A 25,381-nucleotide genomic window follows, 5' to 3' on the forward strand; every position below is an offset into this window, starting at 1 on the left:
ACTGAACAATCTTCCCTACATACAACTTATTTGTGCTACAAACAGAATGAGTTATAGTCGCTGAGCATGGAAATTTCAATAGACTTTTCAGCTGTAACTTATCAAGCATTCGTTTGAGATACTCGTCACCAAACGTCTGTCAGAAATCCAACACAGCTCACCATCCAAATATCAGCATTCCTACAGTAAAGCATGGAGATGGTAATATCCTGAATTTCCTTGTTTTAAAGGGGGTTGATTATTTTCTATACCCACTGTATAAGCTTTACAAGAAATTTACATATTACATGGCTTGCTCTTCAGCCATCTGTTTGAATAAATTTTCAGAATGCTTCACAAAATTTGAGTGTTCTGAGGAAATCTATCTAGTTCCTAGGTAACCTGGTTCTGGTAAGCGTTTATAGTGTCAGCGTTTATATATTCCCGCCCAGCGTGTTTGCGAGGAACTGCCCTGTCCGCGGTGTAGCTCTGCTCATTCTGCACTGGCTGCTGTCAGCACGCAGAGTCTGAACGGCGAGGCGTAACACTGTTACTCCACAAAACCGTGTGTTGACACGCTAGTCATGAAACTGTCGATTTGGATATCAGACTGTCCTAAAAGCCCAGATGACAAGCCTTAACACAGAGCGAAACGGTATGTGTTTGTTGATCAATCGAGTGTTTTAGCGCTCATGAATACTTGCCCTGTATGTTTAAGTAGAAGTTACGCGTGGTTGTCAAATAAAATGTCTTCGTGACTATAAGGGAAGGGCTGAAGTTCAAATAGACTTTATTATTGAAGTTGGGCGTTGTGGAAAGTCACGATCGGTTGTTTTAGAGACGGTATCAGACAGTGGTTTGAGTTTCATACATGTGATTGTGGAGTGATTTTACCGCATCGCCTGTGTATTAAACTCACGCGCGCAGTAAACTGACTATTGTACACGCCTGCTTTTTTTGTACTCAGAAGACATATTAAATCACGATTGTTTGTAGTTCCACGTATGTACTCTGTGATGTTTGTCACTTTCACTTGACTAATGTGTTTATAAATTACCAGAATCAAAGAATATTTAACTTCCTTGTCACATTTCTCAGAGTTACAAGATCTAGAACTGTATGATGAATGTGGAGCATTTTCTTCCCCCCTCAAGCTACATAGTTATGAACAGTTTCATAGTTTGCTTTTGGCTGGAAGGGATAAGCTTTTGTTTTTGCTTTCAGACTGTTCATCTAAATGCTTAGTTTGGCTGAGGTGCTGTTTAACTCATTCTTGAGCAGCAGGAACTGGCACAGCGCTTATATCCTGTGCATCTTGGAAAGATCAGATCTCTGTCATGCTGTCTTTATAAATATCCCGGTGGGGTCTCTCTGCTGTGGGTGTAATTGGGCATCCCGCCTGCACTAAATGCATGCCTGTCCTGCCCGAGTGCAACCTTGAGCTGTGCTCTGTTCTTTGTCACTAGCCTGATAACTTGACAGATACTGAGACGGCTGGGCAGTCTCGGGATCGTTTCCTCTCTAATTAGCCCAAAATAGCTCTGGATCACAGCTATGCGCTCCCTTGCATTAATCACTTCCTAAGTGCTGGAATTGATCGTTCTGGGTCAAACGCTGCCTGTTGTCCTAACACAATATTTTTTCCTCCTTCACAAGATTTAGAGTTATTCAGTGGCACAATATGCAGAAAATACGCTTCCTAACTGGCATCCTGAGAGTGAAGTCATTTGGCACCTGATTCGATTCCTCTCCACACATCCAGCCGCTCTGGGACTGCACGGGTCTGGTTGGCTGCCAACGAGCCACAGCGGAGTGCATTGGTGAGGTTTTGGTCAGCTGTGGTTTTCTGTTCTTCCCATTGTACCCCATCCCCACTGCTCGCTATTGACCAAAGCTCATAAAATGCCACATGAAGGCTAGAGCTGAACCACTGACCCCTACAATGAGGCTTTTTCGGGCATGTCCTACAGTATATGTGTGTGGTCCTGCACAGAAGTCTGTCCTTAGTCTCACAAGGCTGTTTATATAGACAAATACCATTTGAAGTGACACATCTTAGATAACAGTAGATCACATGTGATTTGATTGTGAATATTAAAAAAAAGTTTCTTAAGTTTTTTTTTATGTTTTGGAAAGAAGTCTCTTATGCTCACCAAAGCTGTGTTTATTTGATTAGAAATATGGTACAAACAAAAATATTGTAAAATATTAGTTTTGAAGAACTGTTTTAATATACCTAATATATTTTAATATATACAGAAATGTAATTTATTAGATTTTCAGTAGCCATTACTCTAGTCTTCAGTGTCACATGATCTTTCAGAAAACATTCCTATTTATTCATTTATTTATTTTAAACCGTTTAAATAAAATGTAAATTTATTTAAAAAAAATGGTTCGAAGGGTTTGAAATGGACCCAGTCAATGATCTTTTGCAGTGCATGCTGGGCAAGCATGCAGTCTTATTTTAAATTATTGTTGGAGGGTTTCGCGTAGCAATTTTCGAGGCGTGCAATTATCTTGCTTGCACAGTCAATCTGCTTCCTCTTGTTTTTGTTTTTAGTAAAGCTAAGCAAACCTCGTAATTTTTAGAAACATTCACTGGCCTGTACAATCTATTTCTGGGTTTACTACTTGAATTTATGCACTTTGTTTAACAACTCAAATTAGACAATGTTTTAAGTAGAGGGAGGTCAGGACTGCTAGATCTGTGAAGGTCTTTTTGGATGTAAATAGCTTTGGTCACATTGTGCCTCGGAAGTAGACTGTCACTGAAGGAGACACTTGCAATACTCTTGCATGCTGTAGGTATAAATGGTTGTCCCATCATGTAGTACAGGAAGTGACAGCTTTTTTGGAGGCCGCACCTGAAAAAGATCCTCACGATGAGCAGATGGCACTAACCATCCCACTAACCCCTCAAACTTCCAGGCCATAGTCTGTTTGCTTTTACCACATAAGGAGAGTACCAAAAATTCAACAGGGGCTGAAATGATTGGATGTTGATTGTTTGTAGCTGAACAATAGCAATATTTAGATGAGATAATATTTAGATGCATTGATAGAGTTATTTGTCCAGTGTTAACAGGTGACATGTATTGCTCAGTCATTATTTTTTCCAACCACTCTCATAAACCACCACATACCCGCTCCATTATGAGCATGACATCTGTAATGACATGTTAGGATTACAACACAGCTTATGTTTATAAACCAAAATGGCTTGGTAAGCACAGCATGTTTGCATCAATGAAAGACACTGTGTCAGGTTCGTCCCTTCTGTGTGCTTCTCTCAGCATAAACCCCTCATTGTATGAGCATTTTATGCTAATTAAAACGATCACCTCTGGAAGGTTCATGTTGATAATGGCAGCAGTCTCAAGTGCAGCATTAAGAAAACCTTCAGGCAACTAGTCGTGTTTCAATCGAGACTCTTCATTTGCTCCCTTCACCTGTTTACGTCCATTCAGAGCACTAGTATTTCCATGCCACAGCCATTAGAGATTGTATTCAGAAAATGAGCATTCCTTCGGGGGACGGCTTCCCAAGAAAGCTCCTGATTCTGAAAATAGTTCAATTTAGATGCAAAAAAGCTCTAGCTGTGTGTGAGGCCCTGCTCCTTTTGCTGTTATTTCTATACAGCACAGACAAAACACTGCTGTCTGTGCCCTGAATAAAACTAGCGGCTCACGACTTGAGTGTGTGCGCAGCACAGACTCGCTGCTATTGGAGATCTGAAGCTTGCAGAATAAGACGTGACTGCTTTCTGGTGATGCCCGGTGGAATTGTGGGGTTATGATCAAAATCTTTCAGAAACCATAACAACAGATCTTAGCAAAGCTCAAACATTATTGCAGTTTCTGTTGAGTTCTGCATGGGCATTTGTAGTGTGGAATCTAGATAGAATGTGGCAGACGGGGATTCAGGGAATGTATTCCCTGATGTAGAGGGAGTGTTACTGAGGTTCAAGGTCCTTTACCCACAGTTCTTTATAGACTTGTGTCTTTTCACAGATGCATGTGGTGCCATGCAGAAGAGAGAAGAATGCTGGTTAAGTTTGTGCACTGGTTGGTCAGAGGGCAGAGTGTTTAGATTGGAGATTTTCCATCATTCCAGCCTCTGCAAAGGAGGCTAAAAGGCCTGCTTGAGAAAATGCACAGTTCGGTGTGATCGTCAATGAATCGAGTTTTACACACATTTTGTGTTAGTACCAGTAACCCATAATAGTAACCACAGAATACAGAAGTAAAACAAAACATTTCATAGAAGTCCATTTAGTGTTTTTTTTTTTGGCTGTCTGCACTCTTGAAATTGTGTGAAACAAGTCTCAAGATGTGTTACAACAATGTAATCAATGAATTATTTATGGCCATTTTTATTTAAAATGTACTCACTTAAAATGTTTGGCATACGTGCATTCCTGTGGAAACTCCCGCTCATAATTTATATAGGGCCTTATCTCTTCAGTCTGATGTTGTTTGGAAAGTGTGAGTGCAGAGTTTCAATGCAAGCATTCAGATTGCATGGCAGGTGAGGGAAAATTCTGAAAACTGCTCCCTGCAACTTATTTAAAACTCAGGCATTACCATAGTAACTGCTTATCTGTTCTAACCTAGTGAACATCTATAAGTGGAGAGCGGTTTTCCTGTGATTCAGATGATCCTTTTGAGGTAATGCAGGATGCTCAAGAGGCGTGAGGAACCTGAAATGTTTACATGCAGCTAATGAGCAGGTGAGTCTGTCATAGTGAGAGAAGGCTTTCATAAACCGTAATAGATATAATCTGAGCTGGTGAGTGATGGACATCTATTTGGTGCTGTAGAATTTTATGACTAATGACAGTCTGTCTAGATTACTAGTTAGCTTGATTACTGTTATGTACAAATTAGTGCAAGGTTAAGCTCCCGTCTCTTGGGAAACTTTTGGCTGCTTTAGTAAGTTGCTGACATATCTAATTATTTTAGCTCTGCTGCAAGTTATTTTCTTATCTCTTTGGCAACTTTAGGCTGTTTTTGTCATATGCTTTTATTTTAAGTCTGTTTCAAAACTTTCATGAAGAAGACAATCCCAGAGACAAGCTGGGTAAAAAATTAATCCAAAGCTGCACCCCAAATTGGTTTACTTGCCTACTATAGAGTAGTATGTGGAAAGAGTAGTGTGTCCAATATGACAATATTCACAAAACAGTAAAGCAGCGCGACTGATGGTGGTAGGTCACTTGGAGTTGACAACATGACAGATGTAGTGCATCCAGATTACGTTTATACTATATACATACTATATAGCACGTACATTTTAATGGTTGTAAAGTAATTTAAAAGAAGACCACTCAGAGAGTGTGCAATTTTGGAAATTATTCATGCAATTTTTGCCATATGTAATGGTGTCTGAAACCATAGTTAACATTATTGAGTACACTTGTTCAAACCCATAATACATAGCAATAACAAGTACACTAGGGATGCAGTGATTAACCGGTTTCACGATTAATCGCGTTTTAAAATGGCATGGTTAATTAATTGTAAAGGCTCCGCTACACAGAGTGTTTCTGTTGCATGGAACGGAACTGTTGCAACTTGCACAAAACAAAGTTACACCTAGCGGTGCACCAGCTTAAAATGCTTTGCTTATTAGAGACACAGAGGCTAGTACACACACCTATGACAGAGGAACCAAACAATGATCCTTCATTTCCACCAGAGAAATGACTGAAGTCGATAAAGTGGGATTATTTTGGGTACACAAAGAATGACATTTAAATATTGCCGTAAAAACTGCTGCTAAAGAGCGAATACATGGCTTTTAACTATTTTAATGCACAACGTGAAGGCAAGACTGATGCGAAGCTATGGAGGATTCTGCCCACTTCAGATCAGACAGAGATGAAATAGGGCGGTAAGATCACATTTATTTGAATTAATTAATTTCTACATTCAGCTACTTGAAATAATCATTCGATCGGGAGAGAGAGAGCTACAGAGAGAGAAGTGTGTCTGTGTGTGTGTGTATGTGAACCTGTGTCAGTGTGTCTCTCTACAAACGTGTGTTTAGTTACTTAAACGGTGATTTTACCCCCTCATTGCTGATGAATATAATGTAGCAATTCAGTATCTAAGCTATTTTATTAATAAAAGTTGAGGGGAAGCATTCACAACAAGTTGGTGTCCTCCTGAATGTGTGTATGTGTGCGCAGCGCGATCTCCGATCTCACAAACCAAAATAATACACATGATTGTCTCAGGCCACATGTAAAATCCTATGAATTATTATAAAAATTATTAAAAAGAATATGTATGGATGACAGTTGATTACAATAATAGTTCAGCTTATTCCCCTCATTATTAATACAGTAGTTTCCCCTGTGGGATAAATAAACTTAATAGTCTTATATTAATAATACTTCATTAACATTGCTATTTATTACCCCCTATAATACAGTATTATTCATGAGTCAATAACCAACAAGATTTTTTTTTCCCACCATGTTTCCAGTTCTCTGCCTCAGGTCCAAAAGAAATGTAAAGAATGCACAAACTGAAAACACTAAATACTTTTGTGATCTACTTTCATTAGTTATTTTCAAAAGGGAAATACTTAAATACATGTTTACAGAGCAGAGGTCACCTTTTTAATTCCAATTAGAGCGATGGACTTTTGTTTGTCTTTATTATTATTATTTTGTCCTGTATTATTGGTTACTGTGTTATTTCCGTTTCAAAAGGCAGCAAAAAAAATAACACTTTAATATCTAAAGAGTTTCCATGTGAAATGAATAAATGCATAATAATCATAGTCGTAAAACCGTGATTATTTCTCAGACAATAATCGTACCAACAAAATCTATAATCGTTGCTGCCACACTTAGTGTTTGAATGCATGCACTCTTTTTTGTTTACTTCTTCAAGTGTATTAAATTAGTAGAGTAAAGTAGGGAAGAGTGAATGAGGTTATGAGATAGGTTTAAGATTATGATTGTGAAATAGTTTGAAAAGTATTTTGTTTTTGAAAATATTTTTTTTTAATAATTGTTTTTGTAAGGTATTGTTTTTTAATTTATATTTGCTAGTTATATTTATTTTTATGCTTTCATTGTTTTTCTATTTAAGGAAACTCTTTGTAGTGTGAAGTTGGGTATTATCTTTATGTCTTATCCTGTCTCTTGTGATGGTAGAGGTTTACTCGATCATCAATCAGACAGTGGAGATCATTGTTTTGTCAGTGTAGTTTCAGGGCTGAATTATCCCTCATGCTGCAATCAAGATGTATGGTGTGGTGGGTGGCCATTTCCACAAGGCCATGCCACTAACTCGTGTTTGATGCAAATGACAAAACTGTAATTTTGAAACTCAGAAATATGTATTCCTTTCATTGACTTCCACAGTAACTTAATCCTCAGCCTGGTTTCATTCTAAAACAATACCAAACTAGGGCTTGTGGCATGTTTACAGGGTTCCTAGTGACAGGTCTTTCTCATAAAGGCTACATTATGCACATTTCTGGAGCGGAGCCCATTGCCTGAGCTCCTTCACACTCACAGCGGGACGTGTTTCCTCGGGGCAGCTCTGGTGTCATTGCACAGGCCTGTAGCATGGAATGCAGCAGGATGAGTAAATGTCCATGTGCTGAGCGGCCAATCACTGTCCACCGCTCTAACACGGCGCTCTTTTGTGTGCTCTTCTCGGGCATGGAGGCAAAGACATTCTTCCCGTGCCAGGAGCGCTGCCAAGAGTTCCACAGGAAAATTAGAAAGGAAGGAGGGCAAAACTGAGAGTGAACGAGAACAAAGCTGTGTGGCTTTAGTTACATGCCTCTCTTATTGCTCTACTTGAATGGCAGAGAACCTTGTAGTTTATTTATAAGGCCATGTTAAATGTTTTATGGAAGGCGTTGCCTCTAACAGTGGGAATCAGTCTCTTCTAGCTTAATACTGTAATGGGTAGGATGCTAAATTGGGATTTTTGAACTTTACTATGACTATGAGAACTGATAGAATGCCAGTAAATGTTTCTTTCTTTATATAATATGGAAAATTCTGCACTAGGGTGAGTCCATGTGAACAGCAAGCATGTGGAATAGTAATACCAGAGGGTTGCCGCCCTGTTTCCTTGTTTATTTTCTTTCTAAGCGTCACCACAAGTGAAGAACACAATGACCGGTGGATACTAAGCTATTTAGCACATGCAAGAGGTTGTAGGGTTGTTAGAGGTAATAAAAATAAAACCATGAAAAAAAAAATGTTACTTGAAATAAAATAAACTTCCACTAAAATAAAATTTTACAAATTAAACCTTTTTTTTTTTTTTACATTTAATTTTATTGCCAATGAATCATTTCTTGTTTTTGTTTAGTTTAACTTGATGTTCTAAAATAACTACAACTAAAATTTAAATAAAAAGGTATAAAAACTATATAATAAGCATATAAAAACACACAAAATACAAATATTAATACAAATTATTGTACAATCTCAGTCATACTAAAATATCACTGAAATAGGGCTGGGTGATATGGCAAAAATATCATATCACAATAAAAACACAATTCACGATTTATGTTAATAAAGTTGCCTGACCAGTGCAGTCAAGCTAATTTTCCATTTTAAAAACAAAGCCTTATAATGTAACAAAATCTAAAATAAAAAAGATGGCCAAAGTGGGTGGAGATTAGGGTAGCACGATTATGACAAAAATCATAATTGTCAATTATTCCCTTGAAATTGTAATTGTGATTATTAATTACGATTATCACAATTTACATTAAATTATATTTATACCATTGTTTAATGCAACTGCATGCCGTATTTTTTTATGAAAATAAACAAGCTGAAAACACTGAAAAACCTTTAGCACTTTTCTGTAGTATTAAGCCTCAAATATAAAATACCGTATACATCGGATTGGTTTCTTCTTTAATTTATAAAAAAAGTAAAAATATGAATGGTATTATAATGTTATACTAAAACTAAAACAATGGAAAGACCCTTAAGATAACGTGTAAAAAAAAAAAAAAAAAAAAACATCTTAAGCGTGCAGAATAACATAAGTGGACTTTGAACGATTAATTGGCGCTTTGAACAATTATGTAATTGTGGCATCCATAATTGTAATTAGAAATTCAATTAATTGCACAGCCCTAGTGGACATAAAAAGATAAAAATCTTTGTCATTATTTTATCTTTGTTATTAAACATAAGAACAAAGATACACATTATAAATACACATAATATACAAATTAGGGGTCGACCGATTATCGGCGTGGCCGATTATCGGCGCCGATAAAGCAAACAGTTATCGGCATCGGCCATTTTTCAAACCGATTTGCCGATAAAACCATTTTATTTTTGAAATGCGCGATCTGGCACTGATCCAGCCACCTCGTAGCGCACTGCTCTTGGCCTAGACTAAGCCCCGCCCATCGTCCGTCTGATTTGTTGGGAGTCACGAGCAATCAATACGGCTGGCGCGGCTGGAAAAACACCGAAAGCACAGGAGCTGCTTCAGTGATCATCATCACACATCAACAAGTTATCTCTCGAAGGTAAGAATGCAGTAAACGTTCCTGAAGTTGCAATAAATCAATACACTGAAGTTACCTAAATATGATTCTTATTGAAAGCCCCGTTCAGTATACTGTGAATTCCCGGTCAATGTCAGTCAAGTGATATGCACGGATCATCACATCAGTGCTGAGATAGCGAAACTAAAACCTACTTCTTCTGTTCGGCAAACTTAACGTTTAATTGTGAATAGATTATCAACACGAATGAATTCACTCACGTCTGACGTTTTTTTTGTGTGGTTCACATAGCTTCAAACAGCGTCCGCGTTAGGGTCTTAGTCCCAGTGCGCATATTTCAGAAATATTGCTTTATTCTAACATGATTGCAAAATAATTTTCATACAGATTCAGAATACCATTATGCAATTTTGAAGAGCTGAAAGGGCATCAAGCGCGAGGACGCCCTGACGCGACGCGAGCTCCCTAAATTTAGTTTATCTCCGCGGCCGCGCCTCTCATTTATAACAAGGGTGCGACTTATTTCCCCCTTCTGGTCTATGCATCCCTGCCTCTGCTGAATAACTTTTCAAAAACATCATGCAAGAAATGACGTCCAGATCTGAATCAAATGATTCGCGATACGCGATCCGTTTGAAGCGCATCGAAACAGTGAATCATTTTGCGACGCAATGGTTTAACTGAGTGAGTTTCAAAAAAGCTCCGTTGTGTTCTTTGCTCGCTTTCTCGATGTAATTTGTTGTTTGGGTGACATTACTATCATTACAATTAATAGGCCTAACATAGCTCTTACAATGTTTTTTATTAAACTGAGATCACACTTAAATACATTTCCGTTATTAAAAACATTTCATAAAATTTTTCAAAAGCATCCCCCCCTCTGTTTATTTCACAAATCGCCCCCTGCTAATAACCCTATGCTAATAATTTGTCAATAACACATTGCACGTTTCCTGGATGACGCTGTTTTGACTTCCTAGTTTGTAGTGATAAACAGTTAAAAAAAAACAAAAAAAAAACACTTTACAATATGGGTTTGTGTGATTTTAATGCATTCTGGTTGCAAATAAAAAAATGTATGTCACACACACACACATACATACATACATACATATATATATATATATATATATATTATATTTATATTACACACACATATATATATATATATATATATATATATATATATATATATATATAATATATATAGCATATATATATATAATATATATATTATAATATATATATACATATACACACATATATATATATATATATATATATATATATATATAATATATATATATATATATATAATATATCTATAGATTACATTTATTTTCCATTATTTGTTCATTTGTTGCTGTTTAAATTTGCTTTAAGTTTTACTTAGTTTACAGAACTGCTGATGGATGCTCCCAGCACTTTTTTATGTTTGTGTTATTATTAATATTAATGTTGTTATTATGAACAGTGTCAATTAAAGATGTGTTAAAATATTTAAAGAGAGTCTTTGTCAGAGGCCTTTTTATTCTTAATTTTGACATTAATTTTCATTTTTACACTGCATATCGGTTCAAAATATCGGTTATCGGTCTCCTTGATCTGTAATAATCGGCATCGGCCCTGAAAAATGCATATCGGTCGATCCCTAATACAAATAAAACAAACAGTGCTTTATTTTACAAGTACAGTAGGTGTATTTAGCAGTAGCATTCAAGAAATTGAATTAACAAATATAAAAATTAAACACTGTATAGACTTCACCTTATAAATTAAATTATACATTGATTCTTATTAAAGCAACTGTATTAAAGTTCTTCAGTCAAGAGCAGAATGAGTTTCTTTCTTCTGTTGAACATAAAAGTTGTTTTGAAGACTGTGGGTAACCAAACAGTTGCTGGTCCCCAGTGACTTCAGTATTTTTTTTTCTATTAATTCGAGTCAATGGGGACCAGCAAATGTTTGGTTACCCACATTATTCAAAATATTTTTTCTGTGTTCAGCACAAGAAATAAATTAATACATGTTTTGGACAACATGCGAGAAATAAATTAATACATGTTTTGGACAACATGCGAGTGAGTAAATAATGACATATTTACTTTTCTGGGTGAACTATCCCTTTAATGACAAGTGGCAGCTCTTAACTGTTTACTTTCACTTTAGACATTACCAGCTGTGTTTATTTGTAAACCTTGTGTGTTTTTGACAGTATTAGTGTGTTGAGAGGTGAGGGGTAATTTGAGTTGCTTTTTTTTATCATGTTAATGGGAAAGTGCTCTTCATGCATTTGTTTGCTCTTTCTTCACCCTTAATGGCTCTGCCGCTCTGTGGGATGAAACAGAAATCATAAATCAGATCTGGCCCTAGGGGAAAGTGAGAGGACAGAAAACAAGCATGAAAACTTTCATCACGTTCCATAAATGCGGGTCATGGCGGCTGCTGATGTTGTTTATGCACGCTGCCTCCCTCAGACACTGATGGGCCTGATACCGGGATGGCTTTTAGTCAGTTGTGGTTTATTGATTGCTGGATAAGAGTGGATGTTAGCTCTCAGACTGAGGCCATGCTAAGGTGGTCCGTGGGCGTCGAGATGGAGCTCAGGGTGGCTGTTATTCGTTCTGCCTTGCAGGCTGGTACACACAATTCCAGTGCATGTACGATCAGTAATGACACACCTGTGTACCATAGAAAGGCCACATAGACAGACGGGGGAAACGAGGAAAATAATAATTGTAGCCTAGCTCTGACATTCCAGTTCTCAGAAGCTGGGATGTTATTGAAAAGCAATAATCAGTTTAAACATTACAAATGTCATTGCTGTTGGAATTTTAAATGCTAATTTGACTGCTTGATTTTTTTTTAAATTTCTATATTTGTGCATATTGCTTATTTAGATTTAAAATTTAGGATGAAAACCTTTATGCTGAAGGTCTTGTAGCTACTTCTTCAGTCAAATATCTAGCTTTTAATGGAAGATAAGTTTACATTTTTGTCCAAAACAGCCACTTGTAAAAGTCATCGGGGATCAGCTCTAGCTTACCCAGAGGACTGTTGTCAAATGATGATGCGTTTTTCCGTGAAAGTTTATTCTTAATGATTGGGAGATCATTTTTTAAATGTTAAAGTAAAAAAAGACTAACAATAGTACTAATAAAATAATGCAATGCTACTACTTATAATATAAAACACTCTAAGTTCTGACGGGCTGCTTGGCTCATGAATATTAATCATGTTGTCTGTGTTCACTCAAACTGATTTCCTGCTGTCAAAAGGTGGACAGTTACAGGTGAGTGCTAGCGAATGAGATTGCTGCTTGCTCATTAGTTCCGCCCACTACTGAAGAAGCTATCTATTTTTCTAGAAAAGGCTAAAATATGAATAATTCTAAACAAACTCCATCATTTTGACAGGAAGCAACATGAAAAAATATAATTTACATGTAGTGCATGAATTCTACATGGTATGTTGATTTGCATATTTTTGTATTTTGTTTATTTGGATGCATGTGATTTTAAATTTAGGATGAAAGACTAAGAAGATAAATGTCTAGCTTTATATGGAAGAGAAGTTCAGATTTTTGGCAAAAATAGCTATTTATAAAGTCATAGGGGATCAGCTATACCCAGAGGACTGCTGTCGAATGCTGATGCATTTCCTGTGAAAGTCAATGTGGTGTTTTCTTGAAATGTAAATGCAAAATACAGCCTCATTATTGTCAGACTGGTGGGTAGAAAGCTGACATTTGTTTGTCTGCAGGCAACAAACTTTGAGCTCAGGCTAATTTTTTGGAAAGATCTTAATGATTGTTCATTGGAAAACGCCCTGATTGTGGGTGGGGTTCCGAGCAAGGAACAACACTGTAACATAGTGAAGGTTGCAACATGTCGACATGACTGTAATATCAATGCTAGGCTGCAAATGAGGGGAAAGTACAATGCTAAACATGCCTGATTTCATATATGATACCATATGCCTTGTGCTATCAAAGCCTATAAGGATTTTGTGCAAATGACTATGTGCATTATTTAAAAGACCTTGGGGCTACATGTGGCCAAACCTGATTAGTATTTAGCTGCTTGTGTTTTTATTTTCACCCTATTTATTCTGGTGCATTGCTAAATACAATAACACACTTCCTTCAGGCTGCTTTTAAGTAGTTTCCATGGCTACAAACGCTCTTGCAGCTGGATGGGCAAAATGAGCAGAGAGCATGGACGTTAATGTACTCCCAAACACCCCTCATTCACTCTTTCTCTGCTCTTTCCCAAAAGGTTTTGTTTTGGCACTGCAGGGAGGGATTTTTGGGAGGTTTATGCTGCGTTTAAGAGTAGAGGAAGTTTGATTGCACAGATGTTGCACCCCAGCACAGGCGTGGCCTAACTGGAGCACGCTGGAGAGGAGCTGAATTAAAGAGATGGATAGATAGAAACACATCTATAGGCATAGGGAGCAATTGAGAGCCAGATAGAGATGTTGGTTACCAAGAGGATCTAAGATGGGAGATTCCCAGGTGAAGCTTTGGTCGGAAAGCCTTTGGTAAATACATCAAGAACCTGTCAGGTTCATTTGACAAGGCAAGGTATGTATTCACTCTACTTTTCATCTTACACCAAAGAATTGTCATGAAACTACAGAGACGTCCTTTTGGCTGCAGTTAATAAAAAACACTTGAGGATGAGATTTGGATGTGAGGAGAGAAGAACAAAGTAACAATAGAGAGCCTGAATTTACTGTGGTTTGAAATGTGAAGCTTTAATAAGTAAAAATATATAGTAAAGCTTTACTTGTGTAATACTGACTCATGTATCCTTTTAGTAAACAGTAGACATTTTAAAATTAATTTTTTGTTGTAATACACCTTATTATTACCTTACACATTATTTCTTATGTAAGATACAAAAGGAGATATTTTAATCTACATTGTTCAAAGTATCTCTGAGCTCTGAATTTCTGCTTTTTTCCATACAATGAGGGCCTTGTGTGACCATCAGGGATCCCAGAAAATAGAAAACCTGAAGAAAAAAATATTTTTTACATTGTTACATTTTTAAAGATGTTATTTTTCTTTAGGCCTGGAAAAGACTTAGAAAAGATTAAAATCGTAAAGTCTTGTAAATGTTTGTAAACTTAATTGTATAATTTTGTATCATTTTAAATGTTTATTCAAAAGATTGGTGCCTCACATCAAAGTAAAGCAAAGCAAAGCAAAGCAAAGCACAGCACAGCACAGCACAACACAGCACAACACAACACAACATTTGAATTTTTATTAGGAAGGTTGTCACTCTAAAATGAAAAATACTTATCTAGTAATCACAAACGACTGGTTGAAACATTATTGATATTCACTGGTCAAAAAAAAGAAAAAAAGAAAAAAAAAGGAACCTTTGGTCATGTGCAATCTCCAAAAAGGACAAATTTGCAATATAAAAATAGTCCATGTGACTCATTCTGTCTTGTGTCTGATGCTGAAATACCTAATGGGTTTATTTCATTTCAGACATCTAAATATGCAGAGTTTGTTATGGATTCACACCCAGTCTTTAAACTGAATGATACAGTCAGTCCTCTTGTGGTTCCTCCCTGGGTGGGGCACTAATGGCTGTAAATTGTAATTGTTTTGTAACCACATTTTCACAACGTTAAAGGAGCTTTCCTGTAAGAGCTTGTGATGAAGGGTGTAAAAGGGATTGGGTCTCATGATTGAGCTTTTGCTCATTATTGAACATGGCAGTTGATTGAGTCTCAATCTGTTAAGATGACCAGTTTGTGAGTCAAGCTTGTCATGAAGAAAATCTGAATTTGCTTTTCTCTTTTGTTTTGACATGTTTTGTTGCTAGTGTTATTGTTAGCTATTATATCACATGTATCTACCAAACTAGGTCCTATCACACAGAGTTTAAAATGGGAAAGGGTTATATTTGCATCTTTACCTTGAGGTCATGTCAACACTGAGCTCATCTGAAGGTTTCCAAAAATACAGACCTGAAATAGGCCCATCCTCTCTGAGGTTACAAGTTCAGTAGCTGCTCAGATTGTTTATCAGAAACATTGATTTAACATTCAAGTAAATGTTTTGAAGTTCTGTAGATGTTTATGTTTTATATTTCACCCCCAAATAAAATAAATTATATTTTGTTTAAAGAAGATTAAGCCTATTTTCAGAAGTTAAAAATAGAACGTACACTGAAAAAAATTGGTTTTATTTTCACTCAGAATCTGTCACTGTTAGTAAATTTTACAATTACAAAGAAACAAGAAGTAACAAATTTATTTAAAAATGGAATTCTGAAGTACAAATACTGAAAAAGTATTTTCTTGTAAAATAAACAGTTTACTACGAAACTTTTTTACAGTGTAGTGTTGATATTTCATGATATTTTAGCACATATTGTGTAACATGTAATGTGAAATAAACCTACAATTATTCATAATTCAACATAATTTAATTAATTTTATTATAAAATATTATATTTATACATATATTTACTCAGATTTAAATAAAAAAAATGTTTTACAGTTCCCCCCTGACATATAACATTAATGAGAATTTGTGGTGAAATGTTTTGTCATGAACTTAATGCCACAATGCAAAAATATCTTCATTTAGTTGATTTCATTTTGCTAAAAGTGTGGGGATAGATGTCCGGTCTGGTCAGTCTGTCATCAGAGATAAACAAACCAAAGGGCTAAACTGCAAGAAAAATAATCCTTTGAACTTCTGGGATTTATGCCACTGACAAGAAAAAATATATCATGGGTTTGCACCTACACAATAATGTTTTTTTTTTTCCTCTTTGGGGGCAACCTGGGGTCTTTGTGGTTGTTGCATTTGTATGTGCATTGTTACCTACTCACACTGAAACATACTAAGTTTGGGAATTCAGTATATGCATTGCAAAATGCTAAATATATCACTGTGGCATAAGCAAGCTCTTATATATCACTCTCTAGAGTTCTAGGTATGGAGTTCTTCCAAACAACATTGATTTATTCTTTTAATGCTATTTTTATAAACGCATCCACCCAGTCTGGGTACGCAGAAAGAATGAATCAGCAATTGTGATTTCATTTGACTTGTGTCTTAATGATGTGATGAATCATTTTGTGAAGTGATTTATCCTTCAATGCTACAGTGAGTGAAGCTCTGTAATGACGGAAACGGTCATCTGATTCTGAACTAATGCAGCATTGCTCAATGTTGGCCGATAGCATCTGAAATTGCTTTTTAATTACATGCCTGTTCGAAGTCCCGTTATTTGCGGAGTAAGAAAGGCTGGTGAATTGAAAGATCAGATTTAAAGGGAACGCTAACACAGCAATGGGTCTAAATCATTTTTCCATCATGTTAGAAAGTTTTTGGTTTAAAGTAGGCCACTAGTCCAGTGAGTACATTGTTAACTGGTTCCAGTGATTCACTTCATGCAATAGAGTGGTTAGTGCTCTGCTGTTTCATGGTGTCATGTAACACTGCATTGTGGGTTGAATTAGTAATTTTCAAGGGAAAAACAGTCTTCACACGGTCCTAAGTGTACCATTTGATTAGTCTTCTAAAAAGAAGCAGATAGACAGTGGAGGGAAAAGTGGTGCACAGTACGTCTGTCTTTCATTTAAACAAAAAGCTTTTTTTTCTTTTGTAAAAACTGTCAATGTTCGGTTGAATATTAAGAGCACCTTCTAAACTGAATCAGTTTTTTGCTCTTTATTCCACAGGTAGGAGTATGAATCTTCTCTGGACTGCAAAGCTGTTCTGGGCTAGAGCTGGACTCAAATAAACAGGTAATGAATGGAAGGAGCAGGTTGCTAAAACTAAACCCATGTGATTGTTGACAGATGCTGCTTATTTGTTTTCCTGCCTAGTGTAACTCAGAAGTGTGTGGTGGCACTTTTCCCCCCCACCGTTTTATAAGTTGGTGAGTATAACATTTCAGTAAACTGAAACATGGCAATAATGACACAGCTTACAGCTCTCACTCCATGAAGCGTCAGATGAAAAAACTCTGAACGTTGAATCACAGCCGTAACCTTTAAATCAAGGCAGCTTTGTAGAAACCTCTGCGTAGTCCACTTCAGTGTAGACCATTGCTCAGAAACGCACATGAGTCACACTTATTGCAGCGGTAAAACAACCTCACAATCTGGCCACAGTCTCATGGGACATTCTCAAGGAGTGAGGTAAGACTGACCCAGGAAACCTCCCAGCATTTTATTCTTTGGATTATTTCTCTTTATTGAGATATACTGTCACCACTCCCTTTTAGTGTTGTTCCCTTTAAAAGAAAAGAGCCAAAACAAAGCACTGGATCAAATTTAGACTTATGTGTCTGCACACATCCCCTGAACAGAATGATAGATTTAGATAGAGATAGAGATAGAGACGAATAGATTATCTATAGATAGAAATAGATATCTAGAAATATAGATGAGAGAGATGGATGGAGATACATGTATATACAGATAGTGATGGCTTGATTGATATAGACATGAACAGATAGATGGATAGATTTTGAGATGGATATAGAAGTATATAGATAGAGGAACAGACAGACATCTGATGTATAGACAGACTTTTTTTGTGATGAACAGGAAGGACCTCAGGCTTGCTGACATATTTGATTATTTATATATATAAATTGTGTAATTCAAAGTGGAAGTCTCTTTCCTCAGTATTTTCGCATGAGTCAGTTGGCATGTGGAAGCTTCATTATTTGGTAAACAAGTATTTATTAAGCAAAGGAATCCTCTTACTGGCTTTCTTATCTTGCCAAATACATAAATTTTTTAATGATTTATGTCACACATAAATCTTCTGCTCTTGTCTACAAAAACTTGTTCATGAAAAAGTAAAAATAAAAATATTTGTAAAAAATTACAAGAAAAACAGTTTTTCTTTGTAATTCCGATCTTTATATAGAACAAAAAATGTTCTGGTTACTAACGTAACTTCATTGAAGTAGGCAATCCGCAAGTGAAGCAGAGCGAGACTCATGCTCTCACAGTGAGAGCAGTCTTTCTCAGTAAGCACTCACTGTGCGTCTAAAGCCACAGTCATGGCACAACATTTGAAACAGTGCTGCTGAAATGTGCTGCTAGGTAATTTGCTCTAGGAGAAAGTGCTCTTTGTGTTTGCTGGATGGTTTCAGGGGAGAAGCACAGAGGAGGAGTGTCTTTCCTCTGCTGTGGCTCTTCTACAGCGAGTTAGTGGTCTTCTTCTTCTTTTCTATTTTCAGAGTCCAGCGAGGAGATGATCTTCACACTGAAGGACAAAATTCTGACAAAATGGCATTTAGAGCCGACTTGTATAGGCAGTCGGCTCTGCCCATTTTGGCAGGCTGAATTGCCATTTGTTCGTGCAGCTACATGAACATGAACAGATCAGGCTTCAGCATTCAGAGTAAACAGGAGTTTCCCCGTAAGCATAATACACAACGGGAGAGACTGTTATGAAAGAGAACTTTATTTATCCCACAATTATGAACTTCATTATGAATAATGAGCTTCCATAATCATTAGTTATTTCCTAATCAAATGTGTCTCAGTAAAAGACAGTGACTATCAAATAATGGCAGACGGTGTCCCTTTGCAGGCTAAGAGATTACCAATTAATGGCATGATTTTATTGCAGTATGCAAATCATTTGTCATAAATCAAGGCTGATGGCCTTAACCACATGTGGAGTTGCATTCGTCACACTGCTTTGAGTTTTCCTCTGATCCTCTGTCTTAATCGCAGGTTTGCAGCACTGCTTAATTTGCTCGTTTGGTAGGGACACTTGTGTTGAAATATTGAGAACATGGATCTCGTGAAAACAGTACCAGCTGAAAGACTAAACATTTCTTTTAATTAAATTCCTGCTCTATTATTTTGTAGATGTCTCTGACTTGCAGATATAGAGCCATTTCTTCAAAAAACCAAAACAAAACAAAATCCAGGTGTTTTCACGCAAGCCTGTCTAGACCTTAATTCATGTTTTTTTAACAAAAGTAAGTCCCGAGGTCTCTTTTCTGTGTGACTGTGTAATATATTGCACAATCATGCATGATGGGAGTAAACCCAATGTAAGGATTGAGTTTGTGAAGATTGAGTGAAAACTCAAGTATGTGGTTGGAGACTATGACTATGTCTACCATTTCTTATCATTTTGAGTACGAGCAGCCCTCAGTGATGTGCATGTAGCCCCATGGGTTTTGGGGAATAGCAATGGTAATGTTTTTCCCTGAAACGTTGTTGGTGACTACATTGTTTTTGCATTTAATGGTCTTATGTAACCATTGCTAAGTCCAATTAGCATCATTTTTGTTGCAGGGTAAGTGACATGACACATGACATAAGCCCATTAATTTTTATGATTATTTTGACCCTCTCCCCCATTATTGCATTTATCATCGCTATTTTAAATTGATGGAGAGATAGCACATAACGGAGGTGTTGGGGATGATGGGGGCTGTCAGACTAATAAATCACAGTCTGCACAGAGCATGCACGTCATGCTCTGCCTCATTTCCTGTCTCCTTAAATCACTCCAAACACCAGAACAAATATATATAATCCTCTGAGAGACTGCAGTTCCAGAAGCTCTCAGCCAGAGATTGACCCACTTCTCCAGCTTTGACCAGCACTCACTATTTTTGAGTCTTACTCAGTGTTGGGAAATCACTAACTAAAAGTAGCGACATTACTAACTTAAGTACATTTTTAGTTGCATGACTCTAGAACCAAATAGCTTTCAAAATCAAATAGCTTTTCCTGGTAATTAACTTTGTTTACATCAAGTTGCAGTGTTCACTGTAGTCAATCAACTTTTTTGGACAGATCATGTAAATTGATTTGTTTAATTCTGTATTTATTTGGCTGCATATTTAGTTAAATGCTGCTATTCATGTCTTATAAATATTGTTTTTTGGTTTAATTTTTATTCATTTATTTATTTATTTATTTAGATGGATAGACACACAGATATGGTCACCTTAAACTTCAATTTAGATTTTAGTATCATTTTATTTCAATAGCATTTTTTTTTTTTTTTTTTTGTGGCTGCATGTGTAATTAAATAATGCTGTTTTTGTTTTTGACATGGTTATATACAGTATATGGTGTTTTCTAATTTTATTGGTTGTATTAAGTTGAAATATATGGGTTCTGTTTGTTTGTTTATTTATTTATCCAGACAGACAGACAGACAGACAGGGGCCCCTTAAAAAGCTTAATTTTTTTGTAGCTTGTTGTCTAGCTAATTACTTTTTCAAAAGTTTAGCTTGTTTAGCTGTTACTTGCTTTTAAACTGTTGCATGCAAAGTGCAGGATTACACATTTAAAGCTAAAAATACTCATTATTTAAAGCATCAACACCAAGTCATGTGAAGCTACTTCGTTTAACCGTACAAAACTGTAATGACACTAACTGAAGGATTGCCAGTTCTTCGTTTGACTTTGAGGTTTGAGAAGCAGCATGGCTTGGATTTACTGAAGGCAAACCACACTTCTCTGTTACAAAGTGCACTTTAAAACCGAGCTGTCTCCTCCAAGAGTGGTTTGTGACGTTAGACAAGTGGAGCCACCCTGTCTCCTTCAGACAGCTGAGGATGGATGTGTGAAGCCTGTGTGCTCTCTCCTGTATGGCGCAACCTCGGCTCTCCAGACCTGATCTGAGGATCACATGTACCAAGACAAAACTAAGAATAGTTTTGATTAAAGGGATACTCCACCCCAAAATGAAAATTTTGTCATTAATCACTTACCCCCATGTCGTTCCAAACCCGTAAAAGGTTTGTTCGTCTTCGGAACGAAGTTTATTATGATTTTTTTGATAAAATGTGGGGGTTTTGTGTGTGTCATAGACTGCCAAGTAAAATACACTGTCAAGGTCCATAAAAGTATGAAAAGCATCGTCAGAATAGTCCATCTGCCATCTGTCGCAGCTGACACAGAAGAGCATAAGCTGCCTGCGCATAGCTCATATTCTTGAAAATGACGCTTCGCTGATGTGGAGAGACACAGAGGAGACAAATTGTTGAATAAAGTCATTATTTTTGTTTTATTTGCATACTAAAAGTATTGTTGTCGTTTTATAACGTTACGGTTGAACCACAGATGGCAGATGGACTATTCTGACGATGTCTTTCATACTTTTCTGGGCCTTGACAGTGTATTTTACTGTCTATGGGACAGTCACAAGCCTCCCGGTTTTCATCCAAAATATCTTAAATTGTGTTCCAAAGATGTGATTAATGACAAAATTTTCATTTTGTGGGGGGGGTATCCCTTTAAGTAGTCTCATTAAGGGCGGAGCTGGTTGACCAAAATGGTCTAGCAGTGGTTAGTATTCTTTACTTTTATTTCTTCTGGTGGCTCATGTTACACAATATTAGCCACGACAGCTCACTAGTGAAGTCACAGTACCAAATTTCAGTAGTCAGTACTTAGTACCAATACCAGTAAAATTACATCGCTCTCAGATCCAATTCTGGTTTTTACTACTATTTACTACTTTTTACTACTATGTAAAAATAAAAATATTAAATACATTAATTAATTATAAATTCTGTTAATTACAAGTAAATGATACATCAAAACATTAGCATGTAGCCTTCAAATATTGTTCAAATAACAAGTGGCAGTTCTATTACACTTGCACTGCAAGACTTAATTCTCAGATCTATTTTAATATATCCATTGTTAGTTATCACAATGTCAAATATATGTGAATGAATCACTTATTTACATTGTGTTATTTACTTTGTTGGTTACAATAAAGCAATTCGCAAGCGTGCAGAGCTCAAGCTAAACAAACTCTGGCGTATCGAGCGGGATCTGACTTAAAAGCCTCTGATTGGCTGTTGTTTTCAGGCACTCAAGGAACATCTTTGTGATTGGCTACATTTGCTCGACTCTCCAAAAACAAAGAGCTAAAAACGTTTAAATAGAAACTTTATACACTTTTCACTGAGTGCTCACAGAAATTCGGGAACATTTAAAAGCAGCCGCATATCAGCCGGTCCTGATCAACTCTGTACTCTGTACTACCTCTACTGCAGAGAGTTTGGTATCATTAGGTTTTTAAATTTACATTTAAAACTTAAAATTTTAATTTAATCCTGTACGCTCAAGTTTTCTTTAATTAGTGTACTGTGAATGTCTTAGGATCTGTAAAATACAAAGTAGCTAAATATCTGATAAAGTTGATTTTGAAACATCTAAGATAAGTTGTAAACAGAGACCTGAAGAGCTGATATTAACAGAGAATCATTATACCAGCTCTCTCAGATTTGGCATTTATAGTTAAAAAGCGGTTGTTCCTCATGCAAACAAGCTTTTAAAAAGAAACTCAGCGTTAGAGAGTTGGGCACACATTCCAGCAGTGTCAGATCTCATAATAAAACATAACACCGGCTCCACGTCCCAGCCCCTGTGCGAGAGTGCTGTGGTCCACATATACTGCCATTTATATGATTGTTTTCCTCACTTCATTAGGACCCTCAGCACACAGCAACCAAGGGAAACCCACCCAAGTTCATACTTAAAAATCATCACACAGCATAACCTTACAGACATTTGTTCTAGCTCTGTTTCTGTCTAAAAATGAGGATTTGACTTTGTAACACTTTGACGTCGGTTACACTTTTGTAATCTTTCATTAATAAATCATTAACAAACGTTACTGTATATAATACTAAACAGATTATAAGTTAATATATAGTCACATAGCTATAAATATGATAATGTACTAATTAACTTATTAAACATCACCTAATGATTAACAGATCATTATTTAATGTAAACTGAAATGCTTACAAATTCTTACATGCTTACAAATGTCATTAAACTTTCAATTCATATGATCATGCACTTTTAAAAATCAATGACTAAAAGCTACATTAATAAACAATTAACAAACATTATATCATACTTAACAGATCATTAGACAATGTTTATAAATGTCATTAAACCTTTAATTCATACAATCATGCACTTTTTAAATTAGATTTAAATGACATTAGTATAGGGGCCACTTCTCACTATTAACTAGTTTCTTATTAGCATGCCTGTTATTAACATATTGGCTGTTTATTTGTACTTATAAAGCACGTGTTCTGCATGACCATATTCTACATCCCTAATCCTACCCAATACCTAACCTTAACAACTACCTCATTAATAGCCAGAATTGGATCTTAAAATAAAGTGTGACCGCGATCTGGTTAAGTATTACTTACTGTATATTTGATAATGGCTAAATGTTTTAGATGATGATATATGCTCATTAGGTGAAAGGTGCTTTACACAGAGGCTTGACAGTAATGAGTCTTGTGATCAAGACATATGTCGCTCATAAAATCAGGGAAGTGCTTTCCAGGAATAGAATGGCTCCATCGGAATTAAAGTATCAGTAATAATACTCAGGCACCCGAGATCTCCTTGGAGAACTCCAGAAGAAAATTTTAATCAGCAAGCTGCATTGAACAGGCATAAGAAGCTTTTACTCTTACACCAGTTTGGGAGACTGTCATACAATTATGCCTGAATTAAAATACAAATAATATGATGGGTTCCTGACTGCACTCACAAGACAAATCACATATTATAGGCCTAAATCTGTTTGCATCGTAATGATGCAACTTGGAAGTAAACCATTTTAATTAAATTCAAGTATAGACCTACTGAACTTTTGGGTTTTTAAACTTCTTAGGGTATTATATCATAACCAAGTTAAATCATGTTTGTTTGTATAGTGCTTTTCACAATACACTTTGTTTCTATGCAGCTTTACAAGAAGTTATATTACAACAGTAAGTCATACTGTAGTGTTTATAATGTCCTTATAGTCCCTATAAAAACAGTTTCATCAAAACCTTGACTGAAAGTCATAACATAATGCATTTTTGTCTTTATGAACAAACCAGTCAATGTACAAACCAAAGGTTGGAAAAATGTCATGATTCCTAAAATGGCAAATGGATAGCCAATTTGTGTTAATTCATATGATCTCATTCATACGTTTTAATACGATCTGCTTACCCCCGAGAGTTAGGGATGGATGCTTGCTTGCTTTTTATATATATATATATATATATATATATATATATATATAATATATATATATATATATATATGCTATTACATTAATAGTGTCCTGCACCCACTAGGAAGAAACACTCGACAAGAGATGCGTGAATTAACAGCCCCGGAGGGTGGGTTTATTGACCAGTGAAGGGTGCCTGGGGAAGTGTCCTGATCCGTTTCCCGCTGGTTGGTGCGTCCCGTGTGCTCTCCGTGCGCTTCGGTGCCACTCAAGGTGAAAGTGGGTGTCCTGACGTGCTCCCAAGGGTGTGGGCTGTCGGTCACTCGCTGCTTTCTGTGGAACAAGGAGAGTGGGATTAGTCCAGTGGTGCATTCGGTTCGAGAACCCCTTCTGTGTGAAACATGTGCTCCTTTTAAACTTGCTGGCTGATGGGGAGCAGCTGTGACCGATCAGCCGGTGACGAGGACGTGCAGGTGTTTTACTTTGGTTTCCAGGGCGACGCTGATTACTCTGGGAGTGCTCGTCACATTCCCCCCCCCTAAGCGTCGTTCTGGTCCTGCGAAGACATGTAGACAGTAGGGGTGAAATTAGGGGAGGGTGGGGAATGACCCCTGACAGACCTGCATAAGCTGTCCAGATCCGGGAGAGGCCATCGGCGTTCGCGTTGGCAGCCCCAGCTCGATGGCGGACTTCAAAGTGGAAGTCCTGGAGCGCTAGGAACCAGCGAGTCACCCTGGCGTTGGTGTCCTTGGCGCGGGCCATCCACTGTAGGGGGCGCGTGGTCGGTTACCAGGGTGAACTTGCGGCCTAGGAGGTAGTACCGGAGCTCCAGGACTGCCCACCTGATGGCCAGGGCTTCCT

The 25,381-nt window shown here is 36.8% G+C and overlaps 1 protein-coding gene across 2 annotated transcripts in view; it reads left to right on the forward strand.

Moving 5' to 3' along the window:
• Positions 1-445: 445 nt before the first annotated feature.
• Positions 446-25,381, forward strand: part of LOC109082085 (serine/threonine-protein phosphatase 2A regulatory subunit B'' subunit alpha-like) — an 80,894-nt gene continuing 55,958 nt past the window's right edge. Inside the window, exons 1-2 of one of the 2 annotated variants that reach the window (XM_042773589.1) lie at positions 446-634; positions 17,215-17,280. The gene's annotated coding sequence lies outside the window, so the exon portion shown is untranslated. The remainder of the gene's footprint in view (positions 635-17,214; positions 17,281-25,381) is intronic. The other variant, XM_042773596.1, reaches the window with a different exon arrangement.

This window comes from Cyprinus carpio, chromosome A2 (assembly GCF_018340385.1).
Source record: "Cyprinus carpio isolate SPL01 chromosome A2, ASM1834038v1, whole genome shotgun sequence".
NCBI lineage: Eukaryota > Metazoa > Chordata > Actinopteri > Cypriniformes > Cyprinidae > Cyprinus > Cyprinus carpio.